Here is a 19,483-nt window from a genome sequence, read left to right on the forward strand (position 1 = left end):
ACCACGGTCCTTTCAATTGCCTCATCTGCATGAAAAAGCTGGGCAATGAAAAGAGAAGACAGAAGAAGAATTGATATATTTGAATTGTGGTGTTGGCAAAGAATATTGAATATACCATGGATTGTCAGAAGAACACAAAAATCAGTGTTTGAAGAAATATAACCAGAATGTTCCTTAGATGCAAGGATGTCAAAACTTTGTCTTGCTTACTTTGGACATGTCATCAGGAAAGACCAATTGGTAGAAAAGAATATCATGTTTGGTCTCAAACATACCAACGATCATGAAGGTGGTGCTGGAACGGGCAATGTTTTTATTTTGATACACATTAGTTGGAGCTGATTCAACAGAAACTAATAACAATAGCTCTGTGTCTCTTTTGTGGCACGAGAAGGATTCCTGTTCAGATAAGGAACCTTGCCTGCTCAGAGAGAAAGCCACTTCTTATTAGTCTCTCTCACTTTCTGACAATCGGCCTGTTGACTGTCAAGATGGCCAGGCCCAGTGGTGCTCAGAGAAGCCTCTGTGGTCACATTGAGCATCAGGAGTCCCAGCAGGATGTGTGGTGCTTGGCCCGCTGCTTCTCATTCTCAGTGGAAATGCTGTGTCTGAGCTTCTCCCAGGTGTTTGTAAAGCAGGCTGATGTTGGGGATGAGTGGTTCTCTAAAAACATGAAATGTGCTGGATCCTTAAGTCACAGCTAGACAACCCCCGCTGGGCCTGTTTGCTGGCCCCCAGTGGTGTCAGGAGACGTGAGGAACTTCTGACTCATCTTAGCAAGTGACTGTGGCCTTTTTGCTGGAAAGCCCAGTCCCAAGGGAAGAAGCCAGTGTCACCCAGGTAGGCGCAGTCAGTCACATGGCTCACTGTGATGACAAGTTCAAACAGGACTTTATGGCAGGATGCAGTGGAAACCATAACACATGATTCTTGGGAGAAGGTAAGTGCTGGGAGGATCTTTGGCTCTTTTCGTGTTTGAACAGTTCAACAACAGATACAAAGCTTAACAGCTGTGAGGTATACTGGAGAACTTTTGGACTTAGGTTAAGCCTGGGATCTTGAGGACAGAACTTCAGCTTTAGCAAATTTAAGCAATGAGACTGCCCTTACTTAGAAAAGTAAACTCTTAAGCTCTTTGTATATTCAAGTCAGGAGATCAGCCCTCCAGTTAATTAATTTTCTAAAGAAATGGACTTTAGATGTATTGCCACATTTCTTCTTCCAGGAGTTGACCCCTATGTGCCAAATAAATATCCCCTTGATCTCCTGGAAGGCTGTTTTCTCTTGGTCCCATTGTATGCAATAGAGCTACATCCTTCATGGAAAATTGGTAGCTAAACTCCAGAGGGAGCTTAGCCCTGGCCTCAGCTACCCCCCTTCCTCTTTGTAACTGTGATCGGGATTAATGAAATCATAGGGAGTAGTATTAGACCTAAACAGTTGTGTTCTGTCATGAATGCAGTATCTTGGCCTTTCTGTGTCCAGGGGGAGAGGCAGAAAGGAGTGGTCAAGAGGGTTGGAATCTGGACTCGGACTAAGTTTCAAATCCTGGCTCCACTGCTTCATGGTTATGTAAGCTGGGGCAAACGCCTGCACTTTGGAGCTGAGCTTTTTCTCTCCTCATTGATGAGATGGGGTCATAATAGCCCTTTTCACGATGGTTGTCAGAATTAAAAAACACCATGTCTGTAAGCTCTCAGCACAGTGCCAGCACAGAGAAAACTCTCAGTTAGCATTAGCTCCCTGATTCCTACTGCTGGGGTTCCTTTGTGTCTTCTCAGTGAGGTAGGTAGTATCACCTTCACTTTCAAATGAGGACACCAAGGTTAAGGAATCGGCCAAGGATGCAGATGGTCAGTGGTGGAGTGGACGCAGACGCACAAGGTCTGACTCCAAAGTCCATGCTCTTTCCATGATGCCTGCCAGGTCGACTCCCAGGTTGACAGCACAAGGCTGTGTGGGCTTGGAAAGGTTGCCACAGTTCTTTGAAGCTCTTTTAAACATCTTCACCGTTTCAAAACCATCACTGGAAAATTCTGTTTTTCAGACATGTGCCCCGCCAGGTCATCTAGACGCCCAGGAGCTTTTGCTTTCTTTGCCAGTGTAACAGGCTGCCAGGTTCATCTCCAGCTGAATCTCAGGCAAGTCACAGTGATACCAACATTAACTGTGACTATTTTTGGTTAAAATGTCTGATGGGCCAGGCATGGCACTAAAAGCTTTGCCTCATTCTCTCGTTTGATCCTTGCGTCAACCCTGAGATCAAGGTATTTTTATTCCTATTTCCCGATAAGCAGTCAGGATTAGCAGTGGCAGTTGCTGTTGGGCCGACTTTGACCCACAGTGACCCTGCATGTGTCAGAGCAGAACCGTGAACCATAGGGTTTTCAATGACTCATTTGGGGGGAGTAGACCACCAGGCCTTTCATCTGAGGTGACTTTGGGTGGATGCGAACCTCTAACCTTTTAGTGAGCAGCTAAGTACTTTTTTTTTTTAAATAATTTTTATTGTGCTTTAAGTGAAAGTTTACAAATCAAGTCAGTCTCTCACACAAACACCCATACACACCTTGCTACACACTCCCAATTACTCGCCCCCTAATGAGACAGCCCGCTCTCTCCCTCCACTCTCTCTTTTCGTGTCCTTTTAGCCAGCTTCTAACCCCCTCCACCCTCTCATCTCCCCTCCAGGCAGGAGATGCCAACAGAGTCTGAAGTGTCCACCTGATCTGAGAAGCTCACTCCTCACCAGCATCCCTCTCCAACCCATTGTCCAGTCCAATCCATGTCTGAAGAGTTGGCATCGGGAATGGTTCCTGTCCTGGGGCAACAGAAGGTCTGGGGGCCATGACCACTGGGGTCCTTCTAGTCTCAGTGACACCATTAAGTCTGGTCTTAAGAGAATTTAGGGTCTGCATTTTTTTTTTTTATCCCACTGCTCTCCTGCTCCCTCAGGGGTTCTCTGTTGTGTCCCCTGTCAGGCCAGTCATCAGTTGTAGCCGGGCACCATCTAGTTCTTCTGGTTTCAGGATGATGTAGTCTCTCGCTCATATGGCCATTTCTGTCTCTTGGGCTCGTAATTACCTTGTGTCCTTGGTGTTCTTCATTCTCTTTTGCTCCAGGCGGGTTGAGACCAATTGATGCATCTTAGATGGCTGCTTGCTGGCATTTAAGACCCCAGACGTCACTCTTCAAAGTGGGATGCAGAATTTTTTTTTTATTAACTTTTATTGAGCTTCAAGTGAACGTTTACAAATCAAGTCAGTCTGTCACATATAAGTTTATATACATCTTACTCCGTACTCCCACTTGCTCTCCCCCTAATGAGTCAGCCCTTCCAGTCTCTCCTTTCGTGACAGTTTTGCCTGCTTCCAACTCTCTCTATCCTCCCATCCCCCCTCCAGACAGGAGATGCCAATACAGTCTCAAGTGACCACTTGATATAATTAGCTCACTCTTCATCAGCATCTCTCTCCTACCCACTGTCCAGTCCCTTTCACGTCTGATGAGTTGTCTTCGGGGATGGTTCCTGTCCTGTGCCAACAGAAGTTTTGGGGACCATGACCGCCGGGATTCCTCTAGTCTCAGTCAGACCGTTAAGTATGGTCTTTTTATGAGAATTTGGGGTCTGCATCCCACTGATCTCCTGCTCCCTCAGGGGTTCTCTGTTGTGCTCCCTGTCAGGGCAGTCATCGATTGTGGCCGGGCACCAACTAGTTCTTCTGGTCTCAGGATGATGTAGGTCTCTGGTTCATGTGGCCCTTTCTGTCTCTTGAGCTCTTAGTTGTCGTGTGACCTTGGTGTTCTTCATTCTCCTTTGCTCCAGGTAGGTTGAGACCAACTGATGCATCTTAGATGGCTGCTTGCTGGCGTTTAAGACCCCAGACGTCACTCTTCAAAGTGGGATGCAGAATGTTTTGGTAATAGATTTTATTATGCCAATTGACTTAGATGTCCCCTGAAACCATGGTCCCCAAACCCCTGCCCCTGCTACGCTGGCCTTCGAAGCATTCAGTTTATTCAGGAAACTTCTTTGCTTTTGGTTGAATCCGATTGTGCTGACCTCCCCTGTACTGTGTGCTGTCTTTCCCTTCACCTAAAGTAGTTCTTATCTACTATCTAATTAGTGAATGCCCCTCTCCCACCCTCCGTCCCTCCCCCCTCTCATAACCACAAAAGAATGTTTTCTTCTCAGTTTAAACTATTTCTCAAGTTCTTATAACAGTTGTCTTATACAATATTGGTCCTTTTGCAACTAATTTGACTCAGCATAATGCCTTCCAGGTTCTCCCATGTTATGAAATGTTTCACGATTCGTCACTGTTCTTTATCGATGCGTAGTATTCCATTGTGTGAATATACCATAATTTATTTATCCATTCATCCATTGATGGACACCTTGGTTGCTTCCATGTTTTTGCTATTGTAAACAGTGCTGCAATAAACAAGGGTGTGCATATATCTGTTTGTGTAAAGGCTCTTATTTATTTCTCTAGGATATATTCCAAGGAGTGGGATTGCTGGATCGTATGGTAGTTCTATTTCTAGCTTTATAAGGAAGCGCCAAGTCAATTTCCAAAGTGGTTGTACCATTTGACATTCCCACTAGCAGTGTATAAGTGTTCCAGTCTCTCTGCAGCCTGTCCAACATTTATTCTTTTGTGTTTTTTGGATTAATGCCAGCCTTGTTGGAGTGAGATGAAATCTCATTGTAGTTTTGATCTGCATTTCTCTAATGGCTAATGATCGTGAACATTTCCTCATATATCTGTTAGCTACCTGAATGTCTTCTAGAGTGAAGTGCCTATTCATATCTTTTGCCCATTTTTAAATTGGGTTATTTGTCTTTTTGCAGCATCATGTAGATTTTAGAGATCAGGTGCTGATCAGAAATGTCATAGCTAAAAACTTTTTCCTGGTCCATAGGTAGTCTTTTTACTCTTTTGGTGAAGTCTTTGGATGAGCATAGGTGTTTGATTTTTAGGAGCTCCCAGTTATCTAGTTTTTCTTCTACATTCTTCATAATGTTTTGTATACTGTTTATGCCATGTATTAGGGCTTCTAACGTTGTCCCTATTTTTTCCTTCCATGACCTTTATCGTTTTAGATTTTATAGTTAGGTCTTTGGTCCATTATGAGTTAGTTTTTGTGCATGGAGTGAGGTGTGGGCCTTGTTTCATTTTTTTGCAGATGGATATCCAGTTATGCCAGCACCATTTGTTAAAAAGACTGTCTTTTCCCCATTTAACTGTTTCAAGGCCTTTGTCAAATATCAACTGCTCATATGTGGATGGATTTATGTCTGGATTCTCAATTTTGTTCCATTGGTACATGTATCTGTTGTTGCACCAGTACCAGTACCAGGCTGTTTTGAGTACTGTGGCAGTATAATAGGTTCTAAAATCAGGTAAAGTGAGGCCTCCCACTTTGTTCTTCTTTTTCAGGAATGCCTTCTTTATCCGGGACCCCTTTCCCTTCCGTATGAAATTGGTGATTTGTTTCTCCATCTCATTAAAGAATGTCGTTGGGATTTGAATCGGAATTGCATTAAATGTATAGATCGCTTTTGGTAGAATAGACATTTTTGTAATGTTAAGTCTTCTTATCCACGAGCAAGGTATGTTCTTCCACTTATGTAAGTCTCTTTTGGTTTCTTGCAGAAGTGTACTCTGGTTTTCTTTGTATAAGTCTTTTACATCTCTGGTAAGATTTATTTCTAAGTATTTTATCTTTGGGGGCTACTGTAAACGGCATTGATTTGGTGATTTCCTCTTCGGTGTTCTTTTTGTTGGTGTAGAGGAATCCAGCTGATTTTTGTATGTTTATCTTGTATCCGATACTCTGCTGAACTCTTCTATTAGTTTCAGTAGTTTTCTGGAGGATTCCTTAGGGTTTTCTGTGTATAATATCATGTCATCTGCAAATAGAGATACTTTTACTTCTTTCTTGCCAATCTGGATGCCCTTTATTTCTTCATCTAGCCTAATTGCTCTGGCTAGGACTTCCAGCACAATGTTGAATAAGAGTGTTGAGAAAGGGCATCCTTGTCTGGTTCCCGATCTCAGTGTGAATGTTTTCAGGCTCTCTCCATTTAGGGTGATGTTGGCTGTTGGCTTTGTATAAATGCCCTTTGTTATGTTGAGAAGTTTTGCTTCTATTCCTATTTTGCTGCGAGTTTTTATCATGAATGAGTGTTGAACTTTGTCAAATGCCTTTTCTGCATCAATTGATAAAATTATGTGATTCTTGTCTTTTGTTTTATTTATGTGGTGGATTACATTAATTGTTTTTCTAATGTTGAACCATCCCTGCATACCTGTTATGAATCTCACTTGGTCATGGTGAATTATTTTTTTGATATGTTGTTGAATTCTATTGGCTAGAATTTTGCTGAGGATTTTTGCATCCACGTTTATGAGGGATATAGGTCTATAATTTTCTTTTCTTGTGGTGTCTTTACTTGGTTGTGGTATCAGGGATATGGTGGAAGTGCTTAACCCTTTACACCATTCAGGGACTCCCTGAGGGTTAGAGAGGTTAAGAATTTGCTCAGTTTTCACCAAGATAGCACCAAAAATGAAAAAGGAAGCCTCTGTCTCTCCCAAAACTGAAGGCAAAGCAAAGGCTTTGAAGGCCAAAAAGGCAGTGCTGAAAGTCATCCCCAGCCACACAAAAAGAATGATCTGCACATCACCCACCTTCCCATGGCCCAAGATACTCAGAAGGAAGCTCAAGTAGTCTCAGAAGAGCGCCACCAGGAGGAGCAAGGTTGATTATTATGCCATCATCGAGTTCCCACTGACCATGGAGTTGGCCATGAAGAACATCGAAGATAACAACACACCTGTGCTCATTGTGCATTTCAAGGCCAATAAACACCAGATCAAACAGGCTATGCAGAAGCTCTATGACATTGATGTGGCCAAGGTAAACACCTGATCAGGCCTGATGGAGAGAAGGCATAAGTTCGACTGGTTACGGACTATGATGTTTTGGATGTTGCCAACGGAATTGGGATTATCTAAACAGAGTCCAGCCAGCTAATTCTAAATATGATATTTTTCACCACTGGGGAAAAAAATGGGTGGGGAAAACAAATTTATTTAAGCTTGTTGAAAGAGCCTGTCTGCTCAACCTCAAAGGCCATGTTCTTTCTACCTGCTATGTTGCCTAACTCAGATAAATCCAGAGAACACTTTAGTCATTTTCTTTAGCTCTGTGTCCAGGGCAAGTGATTGGATGCTCGTGCTCAGATGTGGAATAATGTGTTACAAACCTGACAACTCAACACCACCAGTTGCCATCGAGTCGATTCTGACTCACAGCAACCCATGTGTGTCAGAGTAGATCTGCTCCATGGAGTTTTCAATGGCTGATTATTCAGAAGCAGATTGCCAGGCCTTTCTTTCAAAAAGCCTGTGAGTGGACTCGACCTGCCAACCTTTCCATCAGCAGCCAAGTGTGGTAACCGTTTGCACCACCCGTGGACTCTGTAACCGAACATAGTCCAAGCCTTACGCAACTCCTAGGAGGTGAAGATTTTTTAATGTGTTAACGCTGTTACAGATTGAAGGGCATCTCCCAAACTCTTTTATGGAATTGATGATTCTGGAACAAATAATCCAGGAGTAAAAAAAAAAAGGGAGGGGGGACAGAGAGGAGAAATGAGGCAAACTTTGTAAACCAATAAGCAGCCCTTATGTAGAGATATGGCAAGGCCTTTAGTCTTTGGAGTGCTATTTTACCAAACTTCATGGGGAAAGTTCCCTTCTACTAAGAATCTTCTGCTCTAACGTTACTCACGGGTGTCCAAACTCTGACTTTTGTGAAGCAATTTACAGTTCTTGACTTTAAAAAGAAGTCAGTTTATGGCCTGGGGATCTTACTTCAGAGCTTGACTAGAGTAAATGATATGAGGCCAAGGAACAGTCTCTGTGCCATTGGGACGTGCATAACCCATGATTAAACCATGTCGAGAGCGTTGCTTTGCAGTTGAACTACCATTTGTGGGGTCAAGTCCATATGTTGGTGGTTGGTTTACATTTTTGTTGCAACAGCTTGGGGATGGGAGTCAGTAGTTGTACACTGTATGGTTTTGAAGAGGTGGGACCTGAGTTATTATTCTTTATATGCCGTCTGTTTCCACCAAACATTTGCATTAATATCAAAGATGAAAAGATGAGAACTAAATAATTAAGAGAGAGAACTGATTCATTATGGCATTTTCTCTTCTTTCTGTGTGTTTCTAAGCCATCTTTTTATGATGTTGATTTTTTATCACTTTTATCCATTTATAAAATAAGATTATAGGTACATATATATCAATGCGTGTGTGTGTGTGTGTATGGATATACTTTTTTTATTGTGGTGAGTGTATATAGAGCAAAACAATTGCCGTTTCACCATTCTTCGCGTGTACAACTCAGTGACGTGAATTGTGTTCATCATGTTGTGCAGCCACCAACACTGTACATATTTCCACATTTTTTCCTGGTGGAAACCCTCACTGGAAGCTCAGTGCCTGTCAGCAGTGTTTCCCTTTTTCCCTCCCTCCTGGCCCTGCTGATTGATAGACTTTGTTCTGTGTACATTTGCCTATTCTAGATACTTCATATAAGTTTTTAGTGCTTTCCATTATAAAACTTGTCAAGCACATACCCAAATATGGGCTAGGATAATGGCCCCTGTGTGCTCACTAACCTGTCTTCAGCACCTATACCCCCCATTCACTCTGCACCAGAGTCTTTTGAAACAGATGCTTCAAATTATCTGTAAATACTTCAGTATTAATCTTTAAAAGATAAGAACTCTTTTTAAATACGAGTTATCATGCCTAAAAAAATCACCAATAATTCTTTATTATTTACTAGTGTTAATGTTTCCTTGAAGGCCTATGCGTTTATTTTGTTTCAGTGAAGTATAATTTACAAACTATAAACTTTACTTGTAGTAAGTTTACAGATTGGTTTTTAGTAAATTTATACAGTTATGCAAAAATCACCACAATCCAGCTTTAGACCACATACATTTTTAATCTACCACCCATCTGTCGGTTTGTCATACTACGGTAGCTTTTGTGTCGCTGTGCTGCAGCAGGGTCACCCATGGTGGACAGCTTTCTGTGGTGCTTCCAGACTAAGACAGATTAGGAGGAAAGTCCTGGTGATCTACTTCCAAAAATTAGCCAATGAAAAGCCTGTGGGTCACAGGATATTGTCACAGAGTGCTGGAAGAAGGCTCCGGGCAGGGCGGTGACTTCTGAGTCACCGTGAGTCAGAGGCAACTGGAAGGCAACTAACAGCGGCAACAACAGCGCCATTTTTCATGGTTTGTTTGTATCAAGATTTTATTAGGGTCCATACGGTGTGATTGGTTGATGTCTTTTAAGCCTCTTTTAATATAGGTTTACCCTCTATCTCTCTCTCTCTTTTTTCTTGGTATGTCTTTTTTTGGTGAAGAAATGGACTATTTGTTTATAGAGTTTCCCAAGGTCTGGATTTTGTCAACTGCATCATTGTGGTGTCATCTAACATGTCCCCCTCCCCTGTATTTCCTGTAAATTGGTTCTTTGGTTTAGAGGCTTAATCAGGTTTGGGTTCAATTATTGTGGCAAAATTACATCACAGATGGTGTAGAGTACTTCCAGTAGGATGCCATGGTGTGTGCTTTTCTCTTTTTGTGGTGTTAGCTGTCTAAATTCATTATCTCATTCCCATTACTGTCGAGTGGATTCCGACTCATAGCAACCCTACAGGACAGAGTAGAACTGCCCCATAGGGTTTCCAAGGAGCAGCTGGTGAATTCGAACTGCTGACCTTCTGTTTAGTAGCCAAGCTTTTAACCACTGTGCCACCAGAACTCCATTGTTTCATTAAAGGTTGCAAAATAGTGGCTTTCTAAGTTTATCTTTCCTTCATTCTTTATTAACTGGATTACTTATCTAAAGATAAACGTCTTGTAAACCATTCAGTTATCCTAAGTTTTTATTTGTATATGGAAGGCAAGATAAATACTTAATTCTTTCCTTCATTTACCATTTTTCAAAATAGCCAGTTGATTCCCCAGCATCATCCAAAGATGAGTTTTTTTCCCCTAGTGTCATTATAAAGTCAGCTCTAAACATACTTGATGTGTTTCAGTCTGTTGTCATGAGTATTCCTTCAGGCCCAAGTTGTTCCATCTTTGGCCAGTGGGAATCTAATTAAGTTGGCTCCTCAGTTCTTTTGGATATGACATTAGTAGCCTTTGATAGCTTCTTTGCTTTGTCATATGACAAAAATTTCCAAACTTCCCTGGCACATTCTGTGCCATAGATCTGGAATTAGTCATTTCTTCAAGGAGCACTTGTTCCTTTCGGTGGAAAATTATATTTAGAGACCACAGTCTGGGTGCTAAGGGGTTCATTAACTCAGTAGGTCATTTTTCACTAGGGATTTTAGTAGATGGAGTCCCGGGGTGATGCAAACAGTAATGTACTCAGCTGCTAACCAAAAGGTTGAAGGTTCTAGTCCACATAGAGGTACCTTGGAAGAAAGGCCTCATGATCTACTTCTTTTTTTTCTTTTTGACGATTTTATTGTGAAAGTTTCCCCAGCAAATTAGTTTCTCATTCAACAATTCATATACAGTTTTTCCGTGACCTTTGTTGCTATTATGGATTGAATTGTGTCCCCCCAAAATATGTGTCAACTTGGCTAGGCCATGATTCCCAGTATTGTGGGATTGTCCACCATTTTGTCATTTGCTGTGATTTTCCTAGGTGTTGTAAATCCTGCCTCTGTGATATTAATGAGGCAGAATTAAAAAAACAAAAAAACCAAACCCATTGCAGTTGAGTCAATTCCAGCTCATAGCAACCCTATAGGACAGAGTAGGACTGCCCCGTAGGGTTTCCAAGGAGCACCTGGTGGGTTTGAACTGTGGATCTTTTGATTAGTAGCCAAAGCACTTAACCACTATGCCACTGGAGTTTTTGAGGCATGATTAGAGGCAGTTACATTAATGAGGCAGGACTCAATCTATAAGATTAGGTTGTGTCTTAAATTAATCTCTTTTGAAATATAAAAGAGAGAATAGAACAGAGAGACAGAGGGATCTCATGCCACCAAGAATTGAAGAACCAGGAGGGGAGTGGGTCCTTTGGATCCGAGATCCCTGCACTGAGATACTCCTAGACCAGGGGAAGATTGATGACAAGGACCTTCCTAAAGCCCTTACAAGAGAGAGAAAGCCTTCGCCTGGAAGTGCCACCCTGGATTCAGACTTCTAGCCTCCTAGATTGTGAGAGAATAAATTTCTGTTTTTTAAAGCCATCCACTTGCGGTATTTTTGTTATAGCAGCACTAGATAACTAAGACAGTTGCTATCCCCACAATGTGTCAGGATTCTTTCCATTTCCACTCTGCCTTCCCCATTTCCATCTGTCCAGTTTTCCTGCCCCTCCTTGCCTTCTCATCTTTGCTTTTGGGGAAATGTTGCCCATTTGGTCTCGTATAGTTGATTGTTCTAAAGAGCACATTCCTCAGCAAACCCAAAAACCAAACCTATTGCCATCAAGTCGATTCTGACTCCTAGTGATCCTATAGGACAGAGTAGAACTGCCCCGTAGGGTTTCCAAGGAGCAGCTGGTGGATTTGAACTGCTGACATTTTGGTTAGCAGCTCTTAACCACTATGCCACGAGGGTTTCCACATTCCTGAAAGATGTTATTTTTTATTTTGTAGACCAATCCATTTGGCTGAAAGGTGACCTCCGGGAGTGGCTTCAGATCTAGGTTAAAAGGGTGTCTTAAGGTGATAGTTTCAGGGATTCCTCCACTTTCTATCAGTCTAGTAAATCTGGTCCTTTTTATGAATTTGAGTTTTGTTCTACATTTTTCTCCCATTCTAACCAGGACCTTCTGTTGTGTCCCTGGCCAGAACTGTCAGTAGTGGTAGCTGGGCACCATCTAGTTCTTCTGGTCTCAGGCTAGAAGAGTCCATTAATCCTGTGGACTAATTGCTCCCTTGAGTCTTTGGTTTCCTTCACTCTCCTTTGTTCCAGATGGGATTAGACAAATAGTTGTATCTTAGATGGCCATTCATAAGGTTTTAAGACCCCAGATGCTACCTACCAAACTAGATTGTAGAGCATTATCTTTATAAACTATGTTATGCCAATTGATGGTTATCTACTTCTAAAAAATCAGCCATTGAAAATCCTGTGGTGCACAGTTGTACTCTGACACGTGGGGTCGCCGTGAGTCAAAGTTGACTGGGTGGCAACTGGTTGTTTTTGTTGTTTTTAGTAGACAAATCTAGGAAAAAAATGTTTAAGATAAAATACATCGTTAGTTCACACTGTTACTTCCAGTTCAAAATCAGGAGCATCGAGCTTTTATTTAACCTAATTGCTTTTACATCTGTATTTCCTTCCTCTGAAAGTTCTCATTTTCAGCCACACTGATATAACACTTTTTAGCAAATCAGCCACATAGCAATCTTGGGGTAACTATAGCAGCACTACTACTCTTCTTCAAACAATATGCTTACAGTTTAACTTAAAAATTAAAATTTTTTTAAATTCCTCCTTCAGGGGTATTCTATAAGGGATGTCCAATAACATTACTGAATTTTTAAAATAATCTCTTTGGTTATTATTCCACCAAATAAGATACAAATTTGAATTTATTTGCTTTGTTTTAGTTTTAAATTTTAGGAAGTGCTTTTTTTGTTTGACAACTCTGTGTAGGTATAACTTACATATTGTAAACTTTGCCTATTTTAAATGTACAATTAAAGGATTTTTAGAAGATTTGTAGAGTTGTTCAGCCATCACTAAAACCCAATTTTGAACATTTCCATCATTCCAGAAAGATCCTTTGTACAAGTTTGCAGTCAATCCCCAACTCCAAGCAAACACTATTTTGCTTTCTGTCTTTATACATGTCTTCGTTATTTGGGCTCCTATAACAGGAATATCACAGGTGGATGACTTTAACACACAGAAGTTTATTCTCTCACAGTCTAATAGGCAGAGGTCCAAATTCAGGGCACCAGCTTTAGGGGAAGGCTTTCCCTCTCTGTTAGCTCTGGAGGAAGGTCATTGTTATCTATCTTCCCTTGGCCTAGGAGCTTCTCAGGGCAGGAGCCCCAGGTCCAAAGGACGCACTCTGCTCCCGGCACTGCTTTCTTGGTGATACGAGGTCCTCCTGTCTCTCTGCTGGCTTCTCTCTTGTATATCTCAAAAGAAATTGGTTGGAAAACACAATCTAGTCTTGTAGATTGAGTCCTGCCTTATTAACATAACTGTCACTAATCCCATCTCCTTAACATCACAGAGATAGGATTTACAACACATAGGAAAATCACAGCAGATGACAAAATGGTGGACAATCACACAATACTGGGAATCATGGCCTAGCCAAGCTGACAGATATTTGGGGGGACACAATTCAATCCATAACAATATATTTTTCTTACTGAACATTTTACATAAATGGGGTCACACAATATGCAATTTGCATCTCATTTCTTTCATTTAGCATAAGGCTTTTCAGGTTCATCCATATTATTCCTTTTTATTGCTGAACAATATATATACCACATTTTGTGTATCCATTGCTAGCTGATAGACATTTGGGTTGTTTCCAGATTTTGGGTATTATGAATAATGCTGCTGTGAACATTTGCATACAAGTCTTTGTATGGACATATATTTTTATTTCCTAGGTGTGGAATTGTTGAATCATATGATAAGTTCATGTTTAACTTTTAAAGAAATTGTTTTAAGAAACTCTCAAACTGTTTTCCAGAATAGTTGAATCATTTTATACTCCCATTAGCAGAGTATGTACACTGCAGTTCCTTTACCTCCTGGCCAACATTTGTTATTGCCTGTCTTTTCTTAAAGCCATTTTAGTGAGTAGAAAGTGTTATCTCATTTTGCTTTTAATTCCCATTTCCCTAATGACTAATGATGTTGAACATCTTTTCAAGTGCTTATTGGTCATTTGCATTTTGTGTATATGTGTGAAATGTCTATTTAAGTCTTTTGCCCATTAAAAAAAAAAATCGGGTTGTTTTTTCTTATGGAGTTCTTTGTATATTCTGGATACAAATCCTTTGTCAGACGTGACTTGAAAATATTTTCTCCCATTCTGAGGCTTATCTTTTAACTTTCTTAATAGGATCTTTTGAAATATAAGTTAATTTTGATGAAGTCAAAGTTAATAATTCTTTTATATCATGCTTTTAGTGTCATGTCTGAGGGCTCCTTGCTCACCCCACTGTCATGAAGATTTTCTCTTCACATTTCTTCCAGAAGTTTCAGCTCTTACACTTAGATACCTGCTCCATTTTTTAGCTAATTTTGTGTAAGGTATGAGGCAAGGGCTTAAATTAACCCTTTTACGTATGGATATCCAATTGTTCCAGCAGCATTTGTTGAAAAGACTATTCTTTACTCATTGAGTTGCCTTGTCATTTTGTTGAAAATCAGTTGACCATAAGCATAAGGATTTATTTCTGGACTCTTAATTCTTTTATTCATTTATATGCTTGTCTTTACACTAGTATCACACTGTCTTGGTTATTCTACCTTATAATAAGTCTTTAACTTTGTTTTCTTTTTCAAAATCGTTTTGGCTCTTCTAGGTCCTTTGCATTTTCGTATGAGTTTTAGAATCAGCTGCTGATTTCTACAAGAACATCTACTGGGGTTTTGCTAGGGTTTGTGTTGACTCTAAGGTGAATTGCGGAGTAATGCCATTTTAATAATACAGTCGTCCATCCATGAGTGTGGAATGTCTTTCCATTTATTTAGATCTTTCATTTCTCTCAGAAATATTTTGTTTTTGGTATACAAGTCTCAAACTCCTTTTGTTAGATTTATGCCTTAGCATTTTATTCTTCAGGCAATATGAAGGCAACTGTTTTCTTATTTTTATTTTCATATGTTTGTTGCTTACAGAAATATGATTGATTCTTGTGTATTGATCTTATAGCCTTGCTGAACTAGTTTATTAGATCTCGTAGTTTGTTTTTTTTTTTTTTTAACGGATTCCTTAGCATTTTCTATGTACAGAACTATGTTGACTGTGAAATAATGAAGTTTACTTCTTCCTTTCCAGTCTGTATCTGTATGCCTTTTATTTCCTTCTCTCTCTTTCTCTGCCTTATTGCAGTTGTTAGCACCTCTACAAAAAAGTTGACTGTAAGGGATGAGAGGGGACATCCTTACCTTGTGCCCAATCTTAGGGGAAATCATTCAATCTTTCAACATTAAGTATGATGTTAGTTGTAATTTTTTTGTAGATGAAAGAACCCTTCTCTCCCTAGTTTGCTGACAGTTTTTATCATGAATGCATGCTGGACTTTGTCAAATGGTTTTTGGCAGCTATTGAGATTTTCATGTGGTTTTTGTCCTTGATTAATATGATATATTATGTTAATTGATATTCAGGTGTTAAACCAACCTTGGACTACTAGAATGAGTTCCATTTGGTCATTGTGTATGATACTTTACATATGTTATTAGCTTCAGTTTGCTCATATTTTGTTTAGGAATTTCATTTCTATATTCATGAGGCTTTTTTTTTTCTTTCAGTGTGATTTATCTGACTTCAGTATCAGGGTAAAACTGGCTTTCTAGAATAAGTTTGGAAATGATTCCTCTATTTTCTGGAAGAGTTTCTGAAGGGTTGGTATTATTTCTCTTTTAAATATTTGATACAATTCATCACTGAAGCCATCTGGGTCTGGACATTTTTTTTTGTTTTAATTTTGTGTGTGTGTGTCTGTGTGTGTGTGCTTTAAGTGTAAGTTTATAGCTCGGGTTAGTTTCTCATACAAAAATTTATACACACATTGTTATGTGACCCTAGTTGCTCTCTCTATAATGTCACAGCACACTCCTCCCTTCGGCCGTGGATTTCCCGTGTCCATTCAACGAGCTCCTGTCCCTTTCTGCCTTCTCATCTCACCTTCAGACAGGAGCTGCCATTTAGTCTCATGTATCTACTTGAACTAAGAAGCACACTCTTCACAAGTATCATTTTTTTGTCTTATAGTCCTGTCTAATCTTTGTCTGAAGTGTTGGCTTCAAGAATGCTTTTAGTTCTGGGTTAACAGGGAGTCTGGCAGCCATTTCTTCTCAGGCAGACCATTAAGTCTGGTCATTTTACTAGAATTTGAGTTCTGTTCCCCACTTTTCTCCTTCTCCGTCAGGGACCCTGTAAGGGTGGTCATTGGTGGTAGCTGGGTACCATCTAATTCTTCTGGTCTCACGCTGATGGACTCTCTAGTTTATGTGGCCCTTTCTGTCTCTTGGACTAATGTATTCCTTGTGTCATTGATATTCTTCATTCTTCTTTGCTCGAGGTGGGTTGGAACCAATTGATGCATCTTAGATGGCTGCTGGCTAGCTTTTAAGACCTCAAATGCCACTCGCCAAAGTGGGATGCAGAACATTTTCTTAACAAACTTTGTCGTGCCAATTGACCTAGACATCCCCTGAAACCATGGTCCCCAGACCCCTGCCTCTGCTACTCTGTTCCTTGAAGTGTTTGGCCGTATTCAGGAAACTTCTTAACTTTTGGTTTAGTCCAGTTGTGCCGACTTCCCCTGTATTGTGAGTTCTCGTTCCCTTCACCTAAGATAATTCTTGTCCACTATCTAGTTGGAAACCCTGGTGGTGTAGTGGTTAAGTGCTGCAGCTGCTAACCATAAAGGTCGCCAGTTCAAATCCACCAGGTGCTCCTTGGAAACTCTATGGGGCAGTTCTACTGTGTCCTATAGGGTCACTATGTGTCGGAATCGACTCGATGGCAGTGGTTTTGTTTTGTTTTGTTTTTAATCTAGTTAGTGAATACCCCTCTCCCTCCATTCCCACCCTTGTAACCATCAAAGAATGTTTTCTTCTGTGTTTAAACCTTTTCTTGAGTTCTAATAATGGTGGTCTCATAAAATATTTGTCCTTTTGTGACTGACTAATTTCACTCAGCATAATGCCTTCCAGATTTATCCATGTTTTGAGATGTTTTGAGGATTCATCATTGTGCTTTATCGTTATATCATAATTTGTTTATCCACTCGTCTGTTCATGGGCACCTAGGTTGTTTCGATCTTTTTTCTATTGTGAACAGTGCTGCAATGAACATGGGTGTGCATATATCCATTCGTGTGATGGCTCCTATTTCTCTAGGGTATATTCCAAGAAGTGGTATTGCTGGATTGTATGGTAGTTCTATTTCTAGATTTTTTAAGGAAGCGCCAACTCAATTTCCAAAGTGGTTGTACCGTTTACATTCCCATCAGCAATGTATAAGTGTTCCAGTCTCTCCACAACCTCTCCAACATTTATTATTTTGTGTTTTTTGGATTAATGCTCGCCTTGTTGGGGGTGAGTTAGTATTTCCCTGTAGTTTTGATTTGCATTTCTAAAGATTGTGAGCATTTCCTTATGTATCTGCTAACCATCCGAATATCTTCTTTGGTGAAGTGCCTGTCCATATCCTTTGCCTGTTTTTTAATTGGGTTGTCTTTTTGTTGTTGATGTTTTGCAGTATCTTATAGATTTTCCTACCTCCACGTGTCTGTCAGTTTGTCATACCGTGGGGGCTTGCCTGTTGCTGTGATGCTGGAAGCTATGCCACTGGTATTCAGATACCAGCAGGGTCACCCACGGAGGACAGGTTTTAGCTGAGCTTCCAGACTAAGACAGACTAGGAAGAAGGACCCGGCAGTCTACTTCTGACAAACATTAGCCAGTGAAAACCTTATGAATAGCAGTGGAACATTGTCTGATATAGTGCTAGAAGATGAACCTCCCAGGTTGGAAGGCACTCAAAAGACAACTGGGGAAGAGCTGCCTCCTCAAAGTAGAGTCGACCTTAATGATGTGGAAGGAGTAAAGCTTTCAGGGCCTTCATTTGCTGATGTTTACGACTCAAAATGAGAAGAAACAGCTGCAAACATCCATTAATAATCAGAACCTGGAATGTATGAATTATGAATCTAAGAAAATTGGAAATCATTAAAAATGAAATGGAATGCATAAACATTGATATTCTAGGAATTAGTGAGCTGAAATGGACTGGTATTGGCCGTTTTGAATCAGACAATCCTATAGCCTACTATGCTGGGAGTGACAACTTGAAGAGGAATGGTGTTGCATTCATCGTCAAAAAGAACATTTCAAGATCTATCCTGAAGTACAACACTGTCAGTGGTAGGATAATACCCCTACACCTACAAGGAAGACCAGTTAATACAACTATTATTCAAATTTACACACCAACCACTAAGGCCAAAGATGAGTAAATAGAAGATTTTTTATCAGCAGCTGCGGTCTGAAATCGATCGAACATACAATCAAGATACATTGATAATTAGATAATTGATTGGAATACGAAAGTTGGAAACAAAGAAGAAGGATCAGTAGTTGGAAAATATGGCCTTGGTGATAGAAACAATGCCAGAGATTGAATGATAGAATTTTGCAAGACCAACAACTTCTTCATTGCAAATACCTTCTTTAACCAACATAAACGGTGACTATACACATGGCCCTCACCAGATGGAACACACAGGAATCAAATTGACTACATCTGTGGAAAGAGACGATGGAAAATTTCAATATCATCAGTCAGAATAAGGCCAGGGGCCAACTTTGGAACAGACCATCAGTTGCTCACATGCAAGTTCAAGCTGAAACAGAAAAAAATCAGAGCAAGTCCAGGAGAGCCAAAATATGACCTTGAGTATATCCCACCTGAATTTAGAGACCATCTTAAGAATAGATTTGACACACTGAATACTAGTGACTGAAGACCAGATGAGTTGTGCAATGACATCAAGGACATCATCCATGAAGAAAGCAAGAGGTCATTGAAAAGACAAGAAAGAAAAGACCAAGATGAATGTCAGAGGAGACCCTGAAACTTGCCCATGAATGTCAAGTAGCAAAAGCAAAAGGAAGAAATGATGAAGTAAAAGAACTGAACAGAAGATTTCAAAGGGTAGCTTGAGAAGATAAAGTATTATAATGACATGTGCAAAGAGCTGGAGATGGAAAACCAAAAGGGAAGAACACACTTGGCGTTTCTCAAGCTGAAAGAACTGAAGAAAAAATTCAAGGCTCGAGTTGCAATAGTGAAGGATTCTATGGGGAAAATATTAAACGATGTAGGAAGCATCAAAAAAAGATGGAAGGCATACACAGAGTCATTATACCAAAAAGAATTAGTCGATATTCAACCATTTCAAGAGGTAGCATATGATCAGGAACCAATGGTATTGAAAGAAGAAGTCCAAGCTGCTCCGAAGGCATTTGCAAAAACAAGGCTCCAGGAATTGATGAAATATCAATTGAGATGTTTCAACAAATGGATGCAGTGCTGGAGGTGCTCACTTGTTCATGCCAAGAAATTTGGAAGACAGCTTCCTGGCCAACTGACTGGAAGAGATCCATATTTATGCCTATTCCCTAGAAAGGCGATCCAACC

At 40.4% G+C, this 19,483-nt stretch overlaps 1 pseudogene; it reads left to right on the plus strand.

The window, feature by feature from the left end:
- The first annotated feature begins 491 nt into the window (after nucleotides 1-491).
- On the plus strand, nucleotides 492-15,032 carry LOC100656019 (large ribosomal subunit protein uL23-like; annotated as a pseudogene).
- The last annotated feature ends 4,451 nt before the right edge of the window (nucleotides 15,033-19,483 follow it).

This window comes from Loxodonta africana, chromosome 17 (assembly GCF_030014295.1).
Source record: "Loxodonta africana isolate mLoxAfr1 chromosome 17, mLoxAfr1.hap2, whole genome shotgun sequence".
NCBI lineage: Eukaryota > Metazoa > Chordata > Mammalia > Proboscidea > Elephantidae > Loxodonta > Loxodonta africana.